Below are 25,183 nucleotides of genomic sequence, written 5' to 3'. Positions count from 1 at the left end.
GGGGAAGAATTTTTCAATATCCAATAATGTTGTTAATGTGCATATTCTGTGACAGCCTATTCTATTCCACTCAGATTTATATGAAATTCATACACACACATATCCACATAAGGAGAGAGTGTATGTATCTATGTGCTTATATATACACACAGATATATGGGTGCAAATACAAAAGAGGAAAGGGTGTATTTATATATGTGTGTGTGCACATCTATGTATATATGTGTATATACAAACATATATATATATATTTTTTAAAAATTGGAATCAACCTTATTAACCTACAGGTAATTCTTCTTTATAATGGATCGAATAAACTGTGGTTAACTCACACAGTGGATTGCTACACAACAAAAAGTATTAAAATGAAAAACCTTAACATGGAGTACAAACAGATATAAAATGATATGCACAGCATGGAAGCATTTATTTACACTTTAAATTTTCACAACACTACATATTTGTGGAAATATCCACATGTATCCACATAGAAAAACATGCATGAAAAAGTTACAAATCAACTTCCAATTTGGTCACCTTGGGAGTTAGCCACAGGTGAAGGAATGTGTGGTAGGGTTTTAGCCACACTGTATTATTTATTCCCTAAAAGAAAATTGAAGCAAATATAATGAAATGATAGCATCTGTTTAATCTTTGAGCAAAGTACCTGGGTGTCTGTTTATTGCCTATTTCCTTTCTTTATTAGACAGAGAAGTTGTCTGGGCTCCTCAGCATGAAGCACAGTGATGAGGAGACACTCGATTTGAAATGGTAAGTTAGGAAGTGAAGTTCAAGTCATACTAGAGCCAGTAGAAAGAAATGACTTTTGTTAAGCCCAGATAATACAAGACTTAAGGAGATTAGGATTACTCTTTTAAAATTATTCCAGGGATATTTTCCTAAGGGAAAGAACTGGACCTGTTCTATGTAGGTAGGCAAATAGAGAAACAGTGGATGGGACCTGAAAGGATGAAGGTTCTAGCCCGAGTTACAGCAGATCTATCCAATGGCCAGAAGGGTCTGGAATTGAGACAGAGTGCTCAGAAGCAATCTTCTTGTCAGAAAATGTTCAAACAAAAACAAAGCAGCCCTGTTTATAGAATGTTTTGCAGGGATCCCTAATGCTTAATGAATATAATTTATTGAGTACTCACTATGTTTTAAGCATTTTATATGTATTAATTTTTAAATTCCCAAAACAATCCTATGAAGTTGTGGCAGTTTGTCGAAATAATTGCTATGATGCTTACAAAGCACATGCCACAGTCCCTGCTACCTGATCATCTCTCAGGGAATTATGTAGCAATTAGTTCTCTTAACAAGCTTGATTAGGACTCCATTTCTTGCAAAAAAAATGTGCTAGTCAATTGAGAGGTTATCACTCAGAACACAGACTCAGAGTCTTAACACATTTGCAACTCATGGTCTGTTATTTAATCTAAGTCACTCTTACATGAGGCAGTAAGAGCTAGAATAAGGAAGTGAGGGTAGAATGGAAGTGACTGGACCTAGCTCACATATCACTGAATGGCAACCATCAAATTTGGGTGTTGGAGAAAGGGTACTGCACTCAGAAGTGTGCAGGCTCATAGTAGAAATGTCTGGCTTTGTGTCCATGAGCTAGTACCTTTGTGTCACTAAGTCTCCATCTCCCTATCTTAGGTTCCTTTTGTCTCCAAACTGTGTAGCCTGTTTACTTCCAACATGGGGTCAATGAGGGTGAGTTCTCAGAAAATAGATGAACCAGACACGGACGTGGGAGATAGTTCGTTCCTTCATTTAACCCTGTTCCAAAGGTACTCTATTGTATTAACCACCAGCACTCTCTGCAGATGTTTGCAGATTGCATCCTATGTGGCAGCCTCTTCCCAATGACAGGCATGGTTTTGAGCTTTCAAACCCTGGGAATGATTTGGGTGGATAATGTCAACCGATTATGAATTTCTGGTGTGTGGCCCACAGCTATTGGTGATGAATCAAGCTGCTACACAAGGGGACTTTTGATCAAGAGCACATTTCTGCATAATGAAAAGTAAAGTAGTGCAGATTAATGGTGTCAGCATTTTAATGGGACCTAGGGAAATGGCTGGGTGATGGATTCTTTTTACAGAGAGCAGCCCCGTCTTCTGTCTCCCAGATTTGCCTCAAGGAGAGCCCAAGGGTAGCCACTGAAAGGTCACTGCATCTCTCTTTGACAGGTGTTGGCACAAGCGTTTCCCCGTTGTGTCCACCTCCTCTTTGTTGCTGACCTTTCCCCCACTGAGTGTGAAACTCAGAGCAAGACATGGAAAATTGTCCAGAGTTCAGGATGTCTGAAGCACCAACGTTAAACAACTTACAAAATAAGCATGTAGTCAGCAGGTAGTGTTGGGCTCACTAACATGGCCCTTGCCAAGCAAGGAAGCAATTCAAAGGTGGCCCACCTTTCTGTCTGGGTGAGGGATACCTGACCTGTCCTCTACATAACCTTTGCTGCCTTAGGCAGACGGGGAGGAGGAAGACCTATAAGGATATACACATGAACATAGCCTGTCAAGAGCAGCCAGGGCCAAGGTCAAGGCATTCCAAGAAGTTTGGGCTATTGCTATGAAAACCAGGTAGCATCTGTTAAACATCTACAGGATGCCTAGAAGATACACATGCTTTGCATTTAACATTTAAGTTAATAATGTCCCTGCATTGAAGGTATTGGTATTCCCATTTTGTGGCTGAGGACCTTGAGGCTCTGGGAGTTTGTTTGCCTCTTTTAAAATTATTAAGTTAGTAACAGTAGAATAATCATGATTATAATCATGATCAAAATTGTCAACATTTATGTAGCTCTCCTATGAGTGGGGCAGTCTTCTAAGAGCTCTTTATATATCAATTTGAATATCAAAATAATGCCACAATATTGAGCATTGTATTTTTACATTTTACAAATGAGGAAATTGAGGCACAGTAAGGTTATGTAACCTGCCCAGAGTCACATAGTAAGTTACAGAGGTAGGATTTGAACTCTAGCATTTGGTGTTCACTGCTAGGCCTTCAGTGCCACACTGCAGATGCCATCCAGCCGTGCTAACTGGGGCACAGTCATCTTTCCCTGGTCCCCACTGCTTCCTCCCCTAATCCCAGCTCTGCCTTCAAATTACTCAAGATTACACACTGACCCCTACCATTGTGTTAGGTCTCTGTTATTTGTCTGCATATCCCTGTATTCTTCCCTTACTTGAACACTCATGAGATCTTACTGTGGTTTCTTGCATAACATTTGTCTTCCCTCAAAGACTTTAAGCTGCAGGAGAACAGGTGGTGGGCCTCCCTTGTTTAGGATGACATGCTCGAGGTCCAGTACTGTGTCCATATAAATAAAATCACATTTCTGATTGTTTGTTACCACATTTCACAAATATCTGTGGATGTAACACCAGCAATTTAGAAGGTATGTTTGGGATGGTCTAAGATAAAATATAAACTATTTGTCAAAGCTCAAATTCCCACTGGGTGTCTCCGGGGGGGCGGGGCACCATACCAAAAACAAAACAAAACAAAAAAACAAAACAAAACAATAACAGACCACTGCATTTCTGAGCTATAGCCACTGAGATACAACAAGATGCCCCAGGACAGCCAAATGGAAAAGAAAATTCCTTCATGCAAGGTCATATGAAATAGCAAATACACTGTGATTACAAACACAAGCTCTAAATCAAAAGGCTATATGCTTTGACTCACAATCAAATTTCTCATCTCGACGATTCTAGATACCATGTTTAGTGGTAAGTAGCAAATATATTATTAACGACAGATTTTCTCAGTCATGGAATAAACATTTGCTGATGAATGAACAAATGATTGAATAAAGGAACGAATATAAACAAAGGTAAGTCTGCCAAGGCGATCTGTGTAAAAACTGATACTTTCCTATCATGACATGATGCTCCCTTTTACTTCCAGTGACCCTTTATGTGTACTCACTACAGTTTAAATGTTGTGGGCTGAATGTTATGGATCTGCACGTTAGAAAGGGAGAAAGGGCAGCTCACAGAGGTGAAGAGATTTTTTTTTATATATTGCATCATTGCTGTTGCTGCTGTTATTGTTTTTACTCATCATTATGATGCCACATAATGATGCCTTTTGCACCTGTTACATGCTAGGGACTACAAGCCCAAAGAAAAACAAGTGCGGAAGGGATTGTAGGTTGAGAAAAGAGCACAGGGGCCCAGAGACCAGGACAGCTGAAGAGGTGAAATCTGGGTCTGAGGAATAAGCAGTGATTCAACATTCCCGAGTCTACCGCCCAGCAACACTTAGCATATTCTCAGATCTTCAGTGCTGACCTAATTCTCAGGGCCCCATCTTACTGTGACAGGTTTTCCTGCTCATGATATCCATGACTCTACGATGTTTATAAACCCAATGTCAGTCCCTTTGCTACTAACTTGACTTTGGTATCAAAAAAATGTTTCATTAGATATGGCTTTGTTTATTCAAAGTTCATTCCTCCTTCACATCTTCTTAATGATTTTTAGGCTCAGACTATTAATCTTCTTACCCAAGTTAAACCTTTCTCTCAATCTGTTCTTTTATAGATATTTCCAAACTCAGAAGCTTACATTCATTGCCCTCTGTGGGCTTTCTTAAGGCAATAATTAGCTAGAAACTCTGTTGTCAGTTAGAAATGCTGAAGAAAGTGTTCTAGTATTAGGTGGGACTGAGAACTTGATGCTTGCTGGGGGTATTCATCCTGCCCAGTGTTGCTGAATCAAACAATTTAATTCATTTTGGTAAAGGCACCGAGTTTCTCTCTGTACCGGCCACTGTGTTAGTCCACGGAATAAGGTGTATGGAGGCCACCACCAAGTTGAGAAGGATGTAGTGACATAGCAGAATTGTGAATGAATGAGCACCATGGAAGAGTTTGAATGAAGAGTTGTCAAGGAAGAAGTAACTCCATCAGGGGAGACACTGGGCAAACTTTTAGAACATTAATATTGAACCAAGTATGCACTAGATTGAGAAAGGGAACAGAAGACAAGAACACAGAAGGGCACAAATTTATATGTATGTTACGTTGGGAGAACTCTTCCTCCTCTGCCAGTATTCTGGCTTCTTTCATTTTCTTGAATATAGCATGTTCTTTTTCAACACTGGGTCTTCTTGACCACTCTTCCTTCTGCCTGTAACAGTGTTCCCAGCCCAACTCTGGTCACTAACTAACTTCTACCCATTTCTTTCAATTCCCTGGTTAAATGTCATGTTCTCAAGTTGGCCTATCCTGACACAGGAGAGTCAGTTAAATTCTTACATTTATGCGCTCATCACACTTTTAAAATCCTCTTTGTTAACTTGCATTATACTCAACATACTTGCTTACATGCCTGCCTTCCCCAATCCAGTGTGTTAAATTAATTAAACAAGGAGGCCACAAGACTGATGAGTCCCTAATCCATCGAGGACTAAGTAAGCAAACCAAAATCTAAGCCTGTAAATGCCTCGAAGTTACAAAATTAAAATGCTAAGGACAACCAATCACAAACAGCCGTTTTTTTACACTGTACAACTTTACACTATAGCCAATCACGTAATTTCCTTTCTTTGCTTCTGCACTTTTTCTGTACAAGTTTTTCCCCTGATTCCTGTCAGCAATGTGCTCCTAACCACTTCTGGTTTGATGCTGCCTGATCTGAATTGGTTTTTGGTCAAATAAAATCTTAAAATTTCTAATATGCCTCAGTCTATCTTTTAACAAGTGTAAATTCATGAGGGCTCAGACCACGTCTGTCTTGTTCTCCATGGATTCTCAGCACTTTCCTCAAGACCTGATACCTAGTTACCACTTTTCTATACATATTTTATGCAGTGGTGGGCTGGGGGACTCAGGGCACGGTGGAAAGTGGCTAGGAATGAGAACAACAAATTAACAGAGGGAGATAAAATTATAGAGCCCTTTGACTAATGTCTTGCACTTAAGTATGCTCCCAGACACCTTCATTTTGAAAAACCAAACCAAATGTGGAAGAAACACAAACACACCAGATTTTCTTCAAGCTTTGCAGGAACTTATAGGAAAGGAAGATAAAAGATGGGTAGTTGACAAACACTGACATGATGATGGTTTTCTAAGAATCTCATGGGGCATAGTGGTAGCAGAAAATGGTGGCAGCCTCAAATATGTGGTAGCCTCTAAATATTCCTGAAAGTATGGAGCAAGTTATCAATGTCTATACTCCAAAAGCAGAAAGGAAAAAGAGAGGGAAAAGTAAGGTTTTATTTGTATCTATGGTAATTGGAAGTAGACATGGTCATGTGAATCACATGCAAGGAATGTAGTACCTTGGCTACTGGTTGGTCAGTCAATACATTCATTCATTTGATGAGTATTCATCAAGCTAAGTTTACCTAGTGTTATGTCATCATTACACTAGGCCGAGATCTTGCCCTTACAAAATCTGCCATACAACAGAGGAGAAAGACCATCAAATACACAAATGAACCAGCAATTTATTCACCACAATGGCAAGGAGTCTACAAAGGGAGAAGCACAGACTTGAAGGCAACCTTGGCCATGGGAATGCCTATCAGAAGGCATCTGAGAGATCTTATGCTTTGGCATTGACTAAGGAAAGTTAGATTTTGATTATACTTACGAGGCCTCATGGGTCTATGATATGCCATTTCTCTGAAGCCTGTGCATAAATATTCACTGGGAAATTGGCAGAATCACATGACCCTTTCAACCTGCAAATGTCCCTAAACCCTACCTACAGGCACCCAAAACTCAAGCGGTTTTGTTTTTTCTTATCATGTAATACTAAATGATACTTATTAAAGATTAAGTTGGGTGACTCCAAGTTTTAGCTTTGTTTTACTGAATTATGTGGGGGTAAATTGTGTGCTACTGAGGCACTCATGAATGTGAATTTTTAGAGGCATTTCTTAGGACGTACCCTTTATCTAAGTCAAGGACTTATACCATGACTTTCCACCTGTATTTACAAATATGACTCCTTCTTAGGCAAAGAGAAAAAATTAGGGATATGCTCAGAATATGCTCACTAAAGGTCTGAAAAACCCCAGTATGGACCTTTAGTCCCAAACAAGGGGTAGGGTGCCCCTCCTCTTACATAGATGACCTTCAGGCCAAAAGTAGTATGAAAAAATATATGAGAGAGTGATATATTATTTTTTAATAAGAGAGTAACATTTTAATTCTCACATTTTGATTTTTGTTTTAAATTTGTTTCTTCCCAGACCTTTTCTCCCCTTGTGTTTTCTCTTGGTTTAAAAAAATAAAGAACATGAAGAGCAACAACAATGGAATGAAACATTAACAAAAAGACTCCCAACAAAGAGTCCAGGGCCAGATGGCTTCACAAGTAAATCTACCAAAAATTTAAAGAAGAGTTAATACCTATTCTCTTCAAATTATTCCAAAAAATAGAGGAGGAAGGACAGTTTCCAAATACATTCTGTAAGACCAGCATTATCCTGACAGCAAAACCAGACAGACACCACAAAAGAGAAGACACAAAAAGAGAAAACTACAGGCCAATATCCTTCCTGAGCACAAATGCAAAATACCTCAGCAAATATAAGCAAACCAAATTCGACAATATATTAAAAGTATCATTCACCACAATCAAGTGGGACTTATTCTAGGGATACAAGGATGGTTCGATATTCACCCATTAATCAACATGATATACCACATCAAAAAAGGAAGAATTAAAATCGTAAGAACATCTCAAATAGATGCAGAAAAAGCATTTGACAAAATTCAACACACATTCATGATAAAAACTCTAAACAAAGTGGGTTTAGAGAGAACGTACCTCAACATGATAAAGGCCATATATGAAAAACCCACAGATAACATCACTCAATGGTGAAAAACTGAGAACTTTTCCTCTAAGATCAGGAACAAGACAAGGTTGTCCACTCTCACCACTTTTATTCAACATAGTACTGGAAGTTGTAGCCACAGCAATCGGACAAGAAAAAGAAATAAAAGGCATCCAAATTGGTAAGGAAGAAGTTAAATTATTACTATTTGCAGTTAACATGATACTATACATAGAAAACTCTAATGGCTTCACCAAAAACTAGAAAAATAAATGAATTCAGTAGAGTTGCAGGATACAAAATTAATACACAGATATCAGTTGCATTTCTATACACGAATAACAAATAACAGAGAAATTAGGAAAATAGTCCCATTTACAATTGCATCAAGAGAATAAAATATCTAGGAATAAACTTAACCTAGGAGGTGAAAGATGTGTACTCTGAAAACTATAAAACACTGATGAAAGAAATTAAAGATGACACAAATGGAAAGATAGTCCATGCTCATAGATTAGAAGAATATTGTTAAAATGTCCATACTACCCAAAGCACTCTATATATTCTATGCAATCCTGATTCTCAAAGAACTAGAACAAAATAATACTAAAATTTGTATGGAACCATAAAAGACCCTGAATAGCAAAAAAAAATCTTGAAAAAGAACAACAAATCCAGAGGTATCACAATTCCAAACTTCAAGATATACTACAAAGCTATAGTAATCAAAGCTGTATGGTACTGGTATGAAAATAGACACATAGATCAATAGAAGAGAATAGATGGCCTAGAAGTAAAACCATACTTATATGGTCAATTAATCTATGACAGAGGAGGCAGGAATATACAATGGGGAAAAGACAGTCTCTTCAATAAACGGTGTTGGGAAAACTGGACAGCAACATGCAAAGGAATAAAACTGGACCACTTTCTTACACCATACACAAAAATAAACTCAAAATGGATTAAAGACCTAAATGTGAGACATGAAATCATAAAACGCTTAGAAAAACATAGGCAATAATTTCTTTGACATTGACCTTAGCAACATTTTTCTAGATAGGTCTCCTCAAGCAAGGGAAACAAAAGCAAAAATAAATTATTGCAAATGCACCAAAATAAAAAGCTTTTGCACGGTGAAAGAAACTGTCAACAAAATGAAAGGCAACCTACTTAATGGGAGAAGAAAGTCAAGTGCTATATTCAATAAAGGGCTAATATCCAAAATATATAAAGAACTTATATAACTCCATACCAAAAAAACAAAACAAAACAAAAAACCAAATAATCCAACTTAAAAATGGGCAGAGGACCAGAATAGACATTTTTTCCAAAAAAGACATGCTAATATGCAACACACACATGAAAAGATGCTCTACATTACTAATCATCTGGAAAACACAAATCCAGACCACAATGAGATACCAGGTTACACATGTCAGAACGGCTAAAATCAAAATGACAAGAAATAACAGGTGTTAATGAAGATGTGGAGAAAAAGGAACCCTCACGTGGGAATGCAAACTGGTGCAGCCACTGTGTAAAAAAAAATGTCAGTTCCTCAAAAAATTAAAAATAGAATACCATATGACCCAGTAATTCCAATACTGGGTATTCACCTAAAACAAAAACACAAATTCAAAAAGATATATTTATCTTTATCCCTTATATTTAGTGCAGCACTATTTACAATACTCAAAATATGAAAGCAACCCAAGTGTCCAATGATAGATGAATAAATACAGAAGGTGTGGTATACTGGTGCCTGGGTGGCTCAATCAAGCATCTGACTCTTGATTTCAGCTTAGGTCATGATTTCAGGGATGTGAGACTGAGCCCCATGTCAGGCTTCACACCCAGCTTGGGATTCTCTCTCTCTCTCTCTCTCTCAAAAAAAAAAAAAAAAAGGTGGTAAATATATGCAATGGAATATTACAAAGCCATAGAAAGAATGAGATCTTGCCATTTGCAACAACCTAGATGGACCTAGTGGGTATTAGGCTTCATGAAATAAGTCAGAAAGAGAAAGACAAATACCATATGATTTCACTTATATGCGGAATCTAAAAAACAAATGAAAAAGCAAAAAGCAGAAACAGACCCATAAATACAGAGAACCGACTGATGGTTGCTATAGGGAAGAGGAGAGGGGGCTGGGTCAATGGGTGAAGGGGAGTGGGAAATACAGGCTTTCAGTAATGGAATGAATAAATCATGGATAAAAGTCACCACACAACTCTATGGTTTCTAGACTCCTCAACAATCCCCTGCCAAGGGCTCATGCCAGTTATTAGATCCTTGATCTAGAACCAGAGTCCTGGGTTTCACTTGTCTTATGATTTATGTTTACTTTTGGAATGGGTAGAATGCTAGCATTAGGGATGAAGAGATGGGTGGGGATGCAGGTAGATCTAAAATGGCATGTGTTCAACCGTCGTCAGGGAAGGAAGAATAAAAATCCCTGGACAAGGACTTCATCCCCAGGATGTCCAAATACAGGCTGTTGACACATTTTGGACCCTGTTGGAATACCTTCTGTGATGGTTAATTTTATGCGTCAACTTAGCTAGACTGTGGTGCTCAGTTGTTTTGTCAAACACAGGTACGTTTTTAAAGATGTAATTAACATTTAAATCAGTGGAGTTCACGTAAAGCAAATTACCCTCCATAATGTAAGCGGGCCTCATCCAATCAGCTGAAGACCTCAAGAACAAAGTGAGGTTTCCTGGTGATGAAGGAATTCTCAAGACTGCAACATCAACTCTAACCTCAATCTCTAGCCTGCTAGTCTTCCCTATAAATTTCAGATTTGTCAGCACCTACAATCACATCAGCTAATTCCTCAAAATAAATCTCTATCAACCTATCTTTGGAGAGCACTGACTAATCTGATTCATGCACTTTCTTTTCAGGAAAAGTTTGTTTCATTTTGATATCAAATAAAGGGAGCCTAGACCAGCAGTCCTGGAAGGGACCTTACCCCTTTGGGCCAGTGGAATCTGGACCTAAATGATAGTTTACACTCCACTTCCTATAATGAGGGCAGATCATCCTGGCTGAGTGACAGGATCTCCTAGAATACCCTCACAGCATGAAGACCACACCTTGCTCGTGGACCACCCACAGACCCCCAGGCCTCCCACGGGAGGCCTTGCCTTTCTCCCTGCTTTGTCTGACCCAGGACTCCTGCCACTGGAACAATTGGGAACTTAGAGCAGAAGGAGAAGTAAGGTTTCTTCTAGCTCTGCAGTTGTAAGACTTTAACTTTGTTGAATGTTGGAATTAAAAGGGCAAAACCTCCACCCCAGATCTCTGCAGTCGCCCCACGGATTGGCTGCAGAAGGGAGCCTGGCGAGAGGTAATTAACCGCAGATCACTAATGGCTCAATGGGAAGGCCTGTGTCCAGGAATTCCTTTTGCCAGAGGTCCTGGGAGCATTTGCTGCAGAGAAACGAGTTTGCAAATAAGCACTTTTCTTTGTAAAGGCCCCCTTCCCCAGCTCCATTAGCTCCCAGCTCCGTTTTCAACTGTGAGGGCTGTCTTTTCATCTTGAACTTGACATATTCTTCTAGTTTAGCCCAGTCACATGGAGCCCTCTGGCAAGCCACTCTCTCTCCCACTGTGAATTGTTGCGAACCTCGGCTGAGAATAAAATTCGGAGTCGGCCAACTTTTCCCCCACAACCCCCCACTTTGCCTCTCTTTGTGCTTAACAATGGATTGCAAGATCTTTGGTTTTCTTTGTCATCAGGAAAGATGTTGGAGTCAAACAAAGGAGAACAAAAATTCCAGACGTGCTGAGAAAATGAAAGTGTGTGTGTGTGTGTGCGCGCGCACGTTGGCATAGTCTCACCCACCACCGTCAAATGCCACTGATCAGCATTGTAACCCTTAGGAATGTATGTCATTTGGGGTTGAGTTAGTGGTTTGAGCAATGTTCCTTCCAACTTCCTGCTGGAAAATTTAACCTCTTTTTAGTCTTTTAGTCTTTAGCCAGGCAAGGAAGCTGAGCATCATTTTATTTGTTCTTATCTTCGGCGTTATCTCCTGAATCCAGTCCCCGCTGCCCATTTCCACTGTTCTGCCCATTCTCCTCTTTCAAGATCACCACTGTGTCCTAACTCTTCTCTTCCCTGCTTTGCTCCCTCCAAAACATCTTCCCACCACAGCCACGGTGATCTGTCTAAAATGCACATCTGACTACCTTGTTGCTCATTTCCTGAAGAATCAAGTTTAAGTTCCTGGCAGGGCAGCCAAGATGCTCCTGGGGTTCTGGTTGTATCCCCCGGCCCCCTCAACCCCTGATTAAATCAGCCTCTTTCTGTGCACTATTTCATATTTTTTGTAGCTGCGTTGCCTTCTTGAAATGTTTGTTTTTGTTTTTTTGAGTAAACTCTGCCCCTTCCCTAAATTCCTCTGGGCCCTTATCTACTCTCTCCACCCTAGATAGAGTGAGAAGTTTCTGGAGTTGTTATGGCTTTTCTTTATTGTCAGTGTATCACCTGTATTTGCTCACCTTCCTGGCCGGCCTGAGAGTCCTCTGGGGTGGAAACTTTCTATCCCTAATAGTGTGTGCAGCACAGTGCAGAGCACATAAAATATCCTCAGTTAATGTCTCTGGAATAATGGGAAGCATAATACAACATACTGTGGGAGTGAAGCACTCTGGCTCTATAACTAGATTTGTGTGGATGTGAATCCCAGTTTTCATCACCTGAGCTTCCATCTCCTCACCTCTGAAAGAGGCACAACCCTATCAACATCAGAGCACCGATAGTCAAAATTCACTGAAATAATCCTTCAAAGTGCTCAACACATCCCTGAAATCTCCTAACACCTCACTGTTTAGCATAGTTAGGAAGAACAGTTTGCTCCACTCACATGGGCAACCCTCCATCTATTTCCACCCTCTTTGTTAACAGACTCCTCCATCTCCAATCCCCACTGAAGTCATCAACTACAGGGGGCAGAAAGAGTTAAGCCTGACTCTGTTCACCGCAAATCCACGGGCACTAAATAAGGCTCCAGCGTTCAGGCTTTAAGTATGGGCTGCAGTTAACTATAAACAGCTGTTGCAAGATAATAGCCTTCTACTGGTAAAATAAGGCCAGCCCCCCTCCTTCACAATGAAACCTTTCTTGCAAAGAGCATTCAGAACTGATAGATAGATCTCAGGCTGGCAGTAATCAGAATTAAAAGATGAGGGAAGGGGGAAGGTTGTCAGGCTTCCCAGATCAAGCTGTCATGTATACAGCTATTCTGTTTCCGTTTCCAAAAGCCAAAACACCCCAGTGCCTCTTATCTGCAGCACATTCCCCCTGTTGTTCTAAGGGGGAAAAACAACTCTGCTCCCTTCCTGTGACGGCATTAACTCTAATGACTGGAAAAAGAGCAGACATTAGCCAAGAAGACATATGTGTTGCTCTTTATACTGCAGCCCCTTCATCCAACTAATCCTCCCTTCCTATTTTAGGAAATTGAGTATGAATCAAAGCACAGCAATGTGCATCCATATGGAATTTGGGAACTTTTAGGTCCACTGCAGAATTTAACAGAGGTGGGATTCATGTGAATTACTTCTACTCCACTGGAGACAGATGAATGTCTTGGTTTGGGGAATTGATTATGGAAAATGTTGTTTGTTTCAGAAAATATCCAGAATTTATTAAGTCTATATCTGGTGTCAGGCACATTGTAGGTGCTTGATATTTGTGTGTTCTTTTGAGCTTGTTAAACACTTTCCATGTGTGAAGAGTGGTAAAGGAACTCCAGGAATAAATGAATTTGCTTTCAGAGAATGGGTTGATGAAGCCACAGAATCTCTGAAATGGAAACTGAGTGGGTTTACTGGTGAAAATCCTATCTATCTTCTTTTATCAAGGGAGTTTGATGAGACCTAGGGAAATTCAGTGGTTTATAGAGGGTCAACCAGCAAGTTAGCAGCAACAGGAAATGGACCAACCTGATTCCCAAGCCAGTGAGTTCGAACAGCTCACATTGAAAATTTTAAGACTGAAGCAAAGATCTCTTTGATAAACAAAATTCAGGAAGAACAGCACTGAGGATTTTAATTCTGTTTATGACTATGGTCTCAGGAGTAGTAGATGTAACTACTGATGTTGTCTCCAGCTAGATAATACATCTTAAAGAATAGCAGGGCACAATAAGGGCTGTTTAATTAAAGAATGACATGAATTATGGACTTGGCCATTGCTGTGAAGGCATCTTTTGAATCTAGGACAGTACAAAAATAACTAATACCCATGGTTTTCTCACTATTTATGAACCAGTAAATAACAGCTCTTAAGGTGGGTGTTTTAGTTAGTACCATTTTGTAGATTAGGAAACTACGGTATAGAAAGATTATGGCATTTGCTCATTGTCACCCAGATAAGAAGCTCTAGAGCCCAGGTTCAAAGCCTTAATTTGTGACCTAGAGCTTGATTTAACTGCTATAATGCCTTACTGAAAAGCAAATTGAAAAATCATGATGCTCTTGTGTATGATGCAATCACAGTTTCCTTTTTTGCTTTGTATCTTTAGACTGCCAAAAATGTACCATCCTGAGAAGTAACTTCATATTCCTATTTCACACCAGGGAGATCTGTTGGTTTGCAACCTTCCCAGAGCTTCCCAGGTGTAATCTGAAACCGGACCCATACTTGGAGCGCAGGGAGAGGCAGGGCACTCCAGGTTGGTAGATGGCGGTTTTAATAAGCAAAGGGAACTTACATGCAAGGCTTGTCATGGGCAGCAGCAAAATGAATGGATCCCTGCACCTACCTGCCAAATCTTAAAAGTTTATAAAGAGGCTCTACCTGTGCTCAGTCACGTATACCATGTAGATGTTCTCAGTACCATGTCACAATCTCAAGGCTATGTCCTTGGAACAGCCTCTGGGAGCAGGAAAGGCACATTCCAAGGACAGGAGTAGGGGATGGGGAGCCTCTGAGCGCCCACGTCCAGCTCACAGGTCAATCGGCAGTCACCTCTTTTTGATGACATCCCCAACAAGATCAGAGACTCTGATAAGGCACATGGCTTGTTCAAGGTGACCCAGTTTGTAAGATATAGCGATTTCTAAAATCAAGTCCAGTGTTTCTTTCATGACAACATTATTATCTCCTTGGATATTTTGAATCCACAAAATGTTATCTATGCTGTGTTTCTAGCAAATCATAAAGAGTTATAAGGCCTGCTGGCATCAAAATGATCAAACCAATGAAAGAACAAAAAGGAACAAGGTCCAGGCTTGGGTTAGGGCAAGGATGGCACATGTATCCCAACTTCTCGTCCAATTCCAATCAATTACTCTGAGGTCCCTGGAGGGCTATGCTAAGAAAGATCATGAGATTACTTCTGTATTGTTCAAATTTTTAGTATATGTGCTGCCAAAGTGAGCACAGATCATGAGATTGCTTCTGATCCCAATGGGAAAACATCTTTTGATATTGAGCTAAGTTGATTCCATGTTGGAATGCATAAGGGGGACTGGGATGGCTGTGTTTTATTTACCTACCCATATCCACTTTCCCTTTTCATTCTGCTCTGTGCTTGACCTCTACAGTCTACATCCAGGGGGTCCCTCACCTCCCAGCTTCCAAATGGATTGGGCCAGTGGAGAACCCATCAGGAGATTGAAACGAGGGAGAAAAAAGACTGAAGTGGGAGCATTTATTTCCCTGGTTCCCTCACTGTGGATCACCATGGATGACTTCACCCCCTCAAAAGGAAGGGCACAGCTCCTGTAAGGAGGTCCCTCTGCTCTCAAGTCTCTCTCCAGATCCCAGTCACTGTTTCCCTACCCTTGCTTCTTTACTAGGCTTGGAGTACTGTACATACGTCCTGTGGGTTTCCTACATGGTGTCATGTCTTTAGTAAATATTCTATTAAACTCTCAAGTCACTCAATTGGAATGCACCACAACGCTGACTGACAGAATGGCCATGTTACAAGGGGATGGATTAGATACTAAGTCATGGGTGAATGAGGAGTGAGTGCTTGCCTCTCTTGTGAAGGGAATCCTAAGGATGTTCTTTTTTTTTTATTTTTGTAGCATGCCATTGTAGACACTTCTCACATCAGTCCAACCTCTTATGGCTGAAGGCAATGTTGCATAGTGACGAGGGATGAGATTTCACACCAAATGTGACAGGTCTTGATTTACATCCAGCCCTAACCCTGCCTGTCTATGTCTAAGCTTGGGCACGATGGTTAGACTCTTGAGGCCTCAGTTTCTTACCCCACAAAATTAGGATAATAACACCTACATTGCTAACTTACAAATCATGGAAGGGATGGCATTTGTAAAATTACCCTTTTATTTATAGCATTTGGCTAGCTTTACATGGATCCACAGAGAAGTTTTTGGATAAGACTTTTTTTTCCATCTGCCCCAATTCAGTAAGGTAGCAGGGTTATTTCCTTCTTTCCTTATTATATGAATCTTGTTGCTTCTTTTCAAACCTTAAATGTGTGATTCCGTGGTTCTCACCTCTAGGAGTCGTCAAGACTCACAGAGCAGAAAGGTTTAACCATCAGCCTTTTATGCTCTAAAAACCTCAGCAATCCAGACCCCTAGGGGCAGATTCTCAAATTAGATGTTGAGCTTCCTGAAGACAGGGATCAATATTATTTATTTCTCTATCCCCTGTTCCTGTCACACAATTTATACACAGTAAATGTTTATTGAGTTAATGAGGTAAACTGAATAATCTTGCTTTCCACACATTTAAGGCTTACCTACTTGAAATACAGAAATATTTACTTATTCTAATCATTTTGAATAAAAAAAAATTTCAGGTATTTGTATCTAAAAAAATAATTTGGAAACATTTTTCCCAGCACAGATCATACCATTGTGCTTCAATGAACGAGCAATTTCAGGGGGAGTAGAGGCTCCTAGAGACACTGTGCCCCTGATCTAAACCTCCCCCCTGCCCCCAGTTTCCTATTTTGAACACTTCATGCCTAATCCTTCCAGTCCCCACTCGCCTCTCTGCCAGTTGCTGTTTCGAATATGCAGTATGCCTGGAGATCAAGTAATTACTGCCATTTGGACTGTGTGTGTAAAATAAGAGTGAAGAAGCCCCACGTAAGTGTGTGCAAATGAAGAGGGAATGGAGTGAACACCACCTGCTCTGTTCAGAAGTTTTACTCTTTACTTCTTAGTTTCGGGGTATTTAAAAAAAATGATGTTAGATATGAGAAAACATGGATACCTAAGAAGGACCTGGGAAGACAAAAGGGAACATCTGCTTTCTTTGCCACAGAAGGCCACTGGCCGCTCTGCAGTGCCGTGATACAACATCTGGGCCTGGCTCGCCTACTGGGAATTGTCAAGTCCATGTATATGAAATCTCAGTCCCTCTAACGTGGATTCTCACAGGAATCAGAAATGAGGAAGCATACTCTCTGGTTTAGATGACCTTTATTTGGGGTTCTATCCCCAAAGTCATCAAGGGTGATAGAAATGGCAAGAGTCATTTTGGGGAGTGGGGAGAAAGCTGGATACTGGAATTGAGTTCCTTGTCCTCACTGTGTGCTATCAGGAAATCAAGCCCTCTCTGACCCTCCACTTATCTATAAAATGGGGATGACCATATACCTGGGAAGACTTCCCAGGTGGGCATGAACATGAGAAGAGGATGAACACACAGAAGCATTCTGTAAAGACAGGGCTAATGTGTCCCTTCAAATGTCCCTCATGATGAGGGTGGTGATGAAGGCTCTTATCCAATGCTGGCAGCGAATCTCACACACTCACATGAACTTCTGGGGGAGAGAGTCCTGGAGCAACCATAAGGAATTTGAAATGCAAGTTTCTCTGGACTTAGGGTTTATTTCAATACCTGCCATCTGGGAGTCTGCATGTAGATCCCAAGTCAACCTTAGTTCACCCCACCCTGCCATGGAGCCCACTGAGCTGCTACTCAGTGTTTAGGGCCAGGAGAGAATCTAGCTAGCTGATCCTGCTATACTTCTTTTCATCAGCTTGGCAGCCAGGAGACTCCAAGCCAACTTTAATTCTCTCCCACTGCAGTAATTCTTTGAAGCTAAGCTCTGATAGGGTTTATCTATTCCATGCCTCTCTGTAGATTTTAATCTTTTCTACTTTAAATGCCATCAGAGACATTTTCTAAATGTCAGTTAATTCAACTTATTTTTGAGTATGTGATAGGAGTGCTATAAACAATGAATGACTGGGGAATAAATAGATGATGAAAAATGAATGAATAATTGAACTGTACAGCACAAAGAATGAACCTTAATGCACGCACATAAAAAAATCATTTAGGAAATCAGGAGAACCTCAGGAAGAAATGTAGATCGTGACAAGAGAATCCAAGTGTATTACAAATGTGTAAGACAACCTCGCTGAAGCGGGCAGCGAGGAGAAGGTGCTGACTGAGGTAGCTTTGGAAATGAGTGCAGTCTGTAAGATTAAAGGCAAAAAGAACTACACATAAGCACTGTACTCAGGCCGATAATGTTGTTTCCCACAGGGCTACAGGTTAACAATTCTCATGCAGCTATGTGTGCACACTGGAACAAAACAATTAAGCAAATGGATGGCAGGTGATGGGAGCTAGGTTTCTCACTGTTTAAGTAGGAATTTACTGATAGGCAAGGTAAGGAAGCTAGAGCGATTCATGTAGTAATGGATTAAAGCTGGAGATAGGAGTATGAACTCATGAGTAGCTTCATATAGATACAGATGGTTACAGTAGAAATATCCATGTGTGTAATACATGAGTATATAAATGCATATGTACAGGAGTTAGTATACACATATGTACAAAATACATACAGTTTTTTTTTTTTTTTTTCCTCATTTGAGAAGACCTAAAAGAAACAACACCCCGGTAGCAATGTGCACAGTTAGAACCCAGATCATTGTTGCTAAACTGGGGCTTCTAGGAGAAATGGTTGACGCCAGGGCAGGAAAGATACAAGATAAGCCTGGACCAGAAAGAAGGAACTCAAAAATTTAAAAAACTTGCATTGATGGGGCGGGGGGGGGGGGGCAGTCAAAGGAGCACAGGAGTCACTTGAAAGAAATTTCAATGGCCAAAGCTGGTATGATTTAAGCAACAAAATTAAGTAGTGTTGGATTAAAACCCAAAATAGAAAAAAAATATTCATGAGTCCATGCTTTTCTAAATAAGTGATAAAATAAATGTATCAGGAAAAGAGACAAATCTCCTATGTAGAATTCCAAACAATTATGTAGATACTCTGCCCTGAAGGAGGAGGAAGCCTAACTCCAGACCCCTTCTGTTTGATCTCTGCACAATGACTTTGTTCCAAAAATATATGTAAATGGGGAAAGCATAAGTAATTTTACAGTAGAGAAAACTGACAAATACTATCTCAGCCAGGTGATCAAGGTCAACATCAGCAGACAAAAGTCATGTGGATAGTAAGTATCTTTGATACGACAGGATAGAAATGCAACTTTACCACTGTGATCTTACTCTCAAAAACTCACAACTCTAACTCTGAAAACTATAAAACACTGATGAAAGAAATTAAAGACAACATGAAGAAATGGAAAGGCATCCCAGGCTCACGGGTTGGAAGAATACTGTTCAAGTGTCTATACTACCCAAAGCAATCTACACATTCAGTGTGATCTCTATTAAATACCACCACCATTTTTCACACAACTAGAATAAACAATCCTAAAATGTGTATGAAACTACAAAAGACCTCCAATAGCTAAAACAACCTTGAAAAATAAAAGCAAAGCTGGAGGCATTACAATTCCAGACTTCAAGCTATAATACAAAGCTGTGGTAATCAAGAGTATGGTATTAGCACAAAAACAGACACACAGATCAGAACAGAATAGAAAACCCAGAAACAAAGCAGGAAAGAATATCCAATGGGAAAAAGAGAGTCTCTTCAACAAATGGTGTTGGGAAAACTGGACAGCAACCTGCAAAAGAATGAAACTGGACCACTTCCTTACATCATATACAGAGATAAATTCAAAATGGAATAAAGACTAAATGTGAGACCTGAAACCGTTAAAATCATAGAAGAGAGCACAGTCAGGAATTTCTCTGACATCAGCTGTAGGCAACTTTTTTTCTAGATGTGTCTCCTGAGGCAAGGGAAGCAAAAGCAAAAATAAACTATTGGGACTCCATCAAAATAAAAAGCTTCTGTACAGCAAAGACAACAATCAAAACTAAAAGGCAACCTACAGATGGGAGAAGATATTTGTAAAGGACATATCCAATAAAGGGTTGGTATCCAAAATATATAAAGAACTTATAAAACTCAACACTCAAAAAACAATCTAATAAAAAAATGGGGAGACTGCAGGAACAAACATCTCTTCAAAGAAGACATACAGATGGCCAACAGACACATGGAAAGATGCTCAACATCACTCATCATCAGGGAAATGCAAATCAAAACTACAATGATCTATCACCTCACACCTGTCAGAATAGCTAAAATCACCAATACGAGAAACAAGTGTGGCGAAGATGTGGGGGGGAAAAAAGGAACCCTTTCGCACTGTTGGAATGCAAACTGGTGCAGCGCTCTGGGAAACAGTATGGAGATTCCTCAAAAAGTTAAAAATAAAACTACCCTATGATGCAGCAATTACATTACTAGGTATTTTCCCAAAGAATACAAAGACACTAATTCAAAGGGATATATGCACCCCTATTTTATAGCATTATTTATAATAGCCAACATATGGAAGCAGCCCAAGTGTCCATCAGTTGATGAATGGATAAGGAAGATATGGTGTGTGTGTGTGTGTGTGTGTGTGTGTGTGTGTGTGTGTGTGTGTGTATGATGGAATATTAGTTCAAAAAAGAATGAAATCTTGCCATTTCCAATAGCATGGGTGGAGCTAGAGAGTATAAAGCAAAGTGGGGTCGGAAAAAGACAACATATGATTTCACTCACATGTGAAATTTAAGAAACAAAACAAAAAAGGGGAAAAGAGAGAGAGAGACAAACCAAAACACAGACTCTTAACTATAGAGAACAAACTGATGGTTACCAGAGGGGAGGTGGGGGTTGGGGATTAAGGAACACACTGGTTGTGATGAGCAGTGGTCTTGTATGCAAGTGTTAAATCCTTATACTGTACACCTGAAACTGATCGAACACTCTATGTTAACTAACTGGAATTAAAATAAAGCCTTTAAAACACCCAACAACTCTAGACTGATCATGAGAGAACCATCAAATTCCTATGGAGAGGCACCTACAAAAGACCTGAGTAATACTCTTTAAAACTGTCAAGGTCATCAAAAAAACGAGGCAAGTCTGACAAACTGTCCCAGCCAAGAGGAGCCTAAGGAGACATGACAACAGAATGTACTATGATGTCCTGCATGGGATGCTGGAGCAGAAAGGACAATAGGTAAAAACTAAGGAAATCTGAATAAACTATCAACTTTAGTTAATATTCATGTATAAATATTGGCTCATTTATTGTAAATATAGGATACTAATGCATGATGTTAATAATAGGGAAAACCAGGTGTGGAGTATATGGAAACTTTCTGTACTCTATTTTCAATGTTTTTGTAAATCTAAGACTGCTCTAAAAATAAAGCCTATTTCTAAAAATGAATGAATAGGAAGTTATCAATTTAGCTTTACAAATTATTGAGCAGTACTATGCTTACTATATTCCAGATACTATTACATTTGGGAAGCTCGAGATTTTTTGTTGTTGTTAATTTCCAATCCCATAGAGCTGTATGAATATTTAAAATGAGAATACATGTAAAGTGATTAGAACAGTGGCTAGAACCTAGTAGACCCTCAATGATTGCTTGTGTGTGGGGGTGATGATGATAGAAGTATGCTTGAGGTGGCCCCTCTGCTCTGGTCTGAGACTGGTCTAAGATGGGTTTTTGGATAAGGTGAGTCCTTAAGGATGAGTAACAGTTTGCTGGGTGAGGAAGGCAGGGGCAGCATTCCTGCAGCAGAACCAGCATCATCGAAGGCATAGGAGCATCACGCTGTGAGTTCAATAAGCGGGATTGCGGCTACATGTGATTAGCTTTTGCTGAAGAACATTATGGAAGGCTGGAAGGAGAGAAGGAAAATAAGGCTGGAGTGGTCAGTGATGGACATGTCACAAAAGGCAGTGGGTTGGAAGCTAAGGAGCCTGAACTTTCTTCCGCAGATGAGGGAGCCGTTGAGAATTTTTAGCCCCACAGAGAGGCAATCACATTTGCATTTTGGATAGACTCATTCTGGCTGTGGTATGGGGTGGGACTGGAGCTCAGCCAGACAGCGTGTGTGTTGCAAGGCCAGCGAGACTGAAGCCTTTTGAAAAGCACGGCATTTTCTTGGGGGCAGTTATAAACCCCTGACTTCCTAAGCTAACCACGATTTTGTGAAGTGCCTGTCTAAATATTCTCTTTTTATGTGTATTAGCTATAAAGCTAACTTTGGCACAGAAATGCATCTGTGAGGCAGAGTGAAACGTTTCCTTTACGACCGATCCTTATTCCAGCCTTCCTTGCCAGGAGAGAAGAATGTGAGCTGGGAGTGAAAACTCGGTGAGACTTCCGGAGTCGCCTTTGTGAAGCTCTCCTCTTATACATGGAGCCATAGTGTTTTGTAGATCCTGAATTTTTCTATTCTTTTTTTTTTTTTAAGGTTTTATTTATTTGAGAGAGGGAGGGAGAGAGGGAGGCAGGGAGGGAGAGAGCACAAGCAGGGGGAGCAGCAGAGGGAGAGGGAGAAGCAGACTCCCCCCTGAACAGGGAGCCTGACCCAGAACTCAATCCCAGGACCCTGAGATCATGACCTGAGCCAAAGGCAGACGCTTAACCAACTGAGCCACCCAGGCGCCCTGGTCCTGGATTTTTCATTCATCTTTCCACTGTGTTTAGCATGGCTAACCCCAAGCTAACCTTGAGCAACTGGCTAATGTTCTAGTTCCTCAACATGGCTGAGTGGGCAGTAAGCCGAGCTTGGAGTTTGGGTGTCTGAGTTCTTGCCTCAGCTTGGCTATGTACCAGCTGTGGGACTTTTCTATAATCCTTTGTCACTTTGGAGCCCATTTAAAATTTTTTCTTAAATAGGAAATCTATCCCCAAATTATCACCATCACCACCATCAACCACATCAACGGCATCACCAGCCTGACTCCTCCACCCTGGGTCCTGATGAGGAATAAATGTAACCGTGTATAGCTGGGCAGCCGGCACTTGTCACCAAAAGATGATAGCATTGGAATAACCATCAAACTACATGAAACTTCGATCAAATTAGTGCTTTGATCAAATTAAGAGGCACTCTGGGAATATTTGCTGAATGGAAATCAGGCCATTTATTATGGCCTCCCCCCCCCCCCCCACTATTTAGATGCCCACTCTATGATATGGAAACGAGGCATCATAACTTGTGTCTTTCCAGGCTTTCTGGTACAAAGGAGCTTAATGAAATGTGAGCAGACTTACACCATAAGCATTGGCATGACTTTGGTTCTGTTACTATTACTGGGGACTCTAGCTATGCCCTAAAACATGCTAACGATCTCTTAGAGTGGCTTTGACTCATTAATCATTGAATCTACTGCAAAACAAGGAGATCCTTTCATGGAGTATTTATATATCTATGTAACATCACACAGATCATTGTCTTATTCCCGAGCACTAGCTTCTCTGTTGTCTATTGTTGCTCAGGGCCAAGCTGCTCTCGCCATCACAGACTCCATGTTTCGCTCCTATCACCCTCAATGACTAGATGGTAAAGCCTCCCTTCCTTCTATGTCAAATGGCCTCAGCCCCAGACTTGAATTGGCTTCTCTCTTGTCAGGAAAACCAGCTGCCTTTTCAATAAGGATATTTTCTTAAAAACAAAAACAAAACAAAAATCCCTGATTCAGACTTCCAAATACAACTAAGACAACGTAGTATACACAGGATATTTTCTCTAGCCTCTCTCAAGCTATGGGGCTACATGGGACCCCCTCTGTGGTAGAAACTTATTAGATTTCTGTGCCTTAGCATTGAGCACAAGGTCTGGGGCAGAGCAGAAAATAAATATTTGCAGAGTAAATATTCTCTTTCTTCAAGTCTTGGGGCTGGACTAGAACTCAGGGATAATGTAGTGCTTTGCTGCTCCAAGTACAATCTATAGACAAGCTGTGTTGACAACACCTGGGAGCTCGTTAGCCCTGCAGAACCCTACGCCTCACTTGGAACCTATTAGATCACAATATTCATTTTCACTAGATTCTGATTTGGGAGTCATTTTTTATGTCCAATTGTTATGAACCTTAGCTGAAATTGGAATTATCTAAAGAACTTTAAAAACAATTGATATTAGGATCCCATAGAGATTCTGATTTATTTGGTCTGGGAATGTTGCCTGAATACTGAGATTTTTAAAAGCTCCCCATGTTATTCAAAAGATAAGCCAAGGCTGAGAACCATCGATCTAGTTCAACTTTCTCATGTAAAAATAGATACTTTTCCGAAGCTCGATATACACATCTGGGTATTCAATAGTGCTTTATAGAGAGTGGGGAATGAGCAACATTTAATCTACTACTTCTTCCTTTTAAACCTCTCTCCTTTTCCTCTCTTACTAAAATCATCAATCTGTCCCTGTATCACAGACTCGTATCTTATATGCATGATGCCCAAGAACCCTCAATACCCATTAGTTATTTCATGACTCTACTCACCACCCAGAGCTGATTAGAGCAAGTATAGGCTCCAGCCAGAAGAATCAGATTCCATCTTCTAGGAATTTCAAACTGAGACCAAGAACAGCATTGACGGTCTCTGTTTCTCATTGGTCCTCAGGTAAATACAGGATCTGTGGAGCCACATATTCTACCATGGAACTGGGAGCAGAGAGGGGCTGTAAGGAAAAGAGAAGAAACCATGAATTGAGCACATGAAGGGAAGCAGGAATATCAAGTGGAGAGAACCGATGATCAGATCTACTTAAAGCTTCTAGTCCTGGTTTGCAGACCCTTCCATAGCTAAGCTCAGTTGCTATTTCCATCCTATCATTTCATGAAACATCACTATTGCTAATACACCATCTGTGTTTTTCCTTAAGCCAGCTCAAGTTGGGTTTAGTCTTGGCAAGCACAAAAAGTCCTAACTAATTCATTTTATTTCCCTAACTCTTATTAGCACATATGTAAGATCACCAATGAAACCCATAGTTAAGGGATGAGCTAATAAGCCATCCAACTTAAAGCGGGGGGGATACCGATTATCCATATGTGATGGCAATTCTCTTTCTATGGCATAGAGGGCACTGTAAAAAATTAAATGCATGTGCCTGAGGCTTTGAGCTGGACCCTTCCAAAAACTGTGACTGTTTAATCCTCTCAACAT

The 25,183-nt window shown here is 40.3% G+C and overlaps 1 long non-coding RNA gene across 1 annotated transcript in view; it reads right to left on the bottom strand.

The window, feature by feature from the left end:
* Window positions 1-24,926, bottom strand: part of LOC116644774 — a 108,787-nt gene extending 83,861 nt beyond the window's left edge. Inside the window, exon 1 of the long non-coding RNA XR_004301817.1 lies at window positions 24,517-24,926. This is a non-coding gene — a long non-coding RNA (uncharacterized LOC116644774). The remainder of the gene's footprint in view (window positions 1-24,516) is intronic.
* Window positions 24,927-25,183: the final 257 nt, after the last annotated feature.

The sequence above is a fragment of the Phoca vitulina genome, unplaced genomic scaffold (assembly GCF_004348235.1).
Source record: "Phoca vitulina isolate PV1807 unplaced genomic scaffold, GSC_HSeal_1.0 scaffold30, whole genome shotgun sequence".
NCBI lineage: Eukaryota > Metazoa > Chordata > Mammalia > Carnivora > Phocidae > Phoca > Phoca vitulina.
This window is presented reverse-complemented; position numbering and strand designations above follow the sequence as displayed.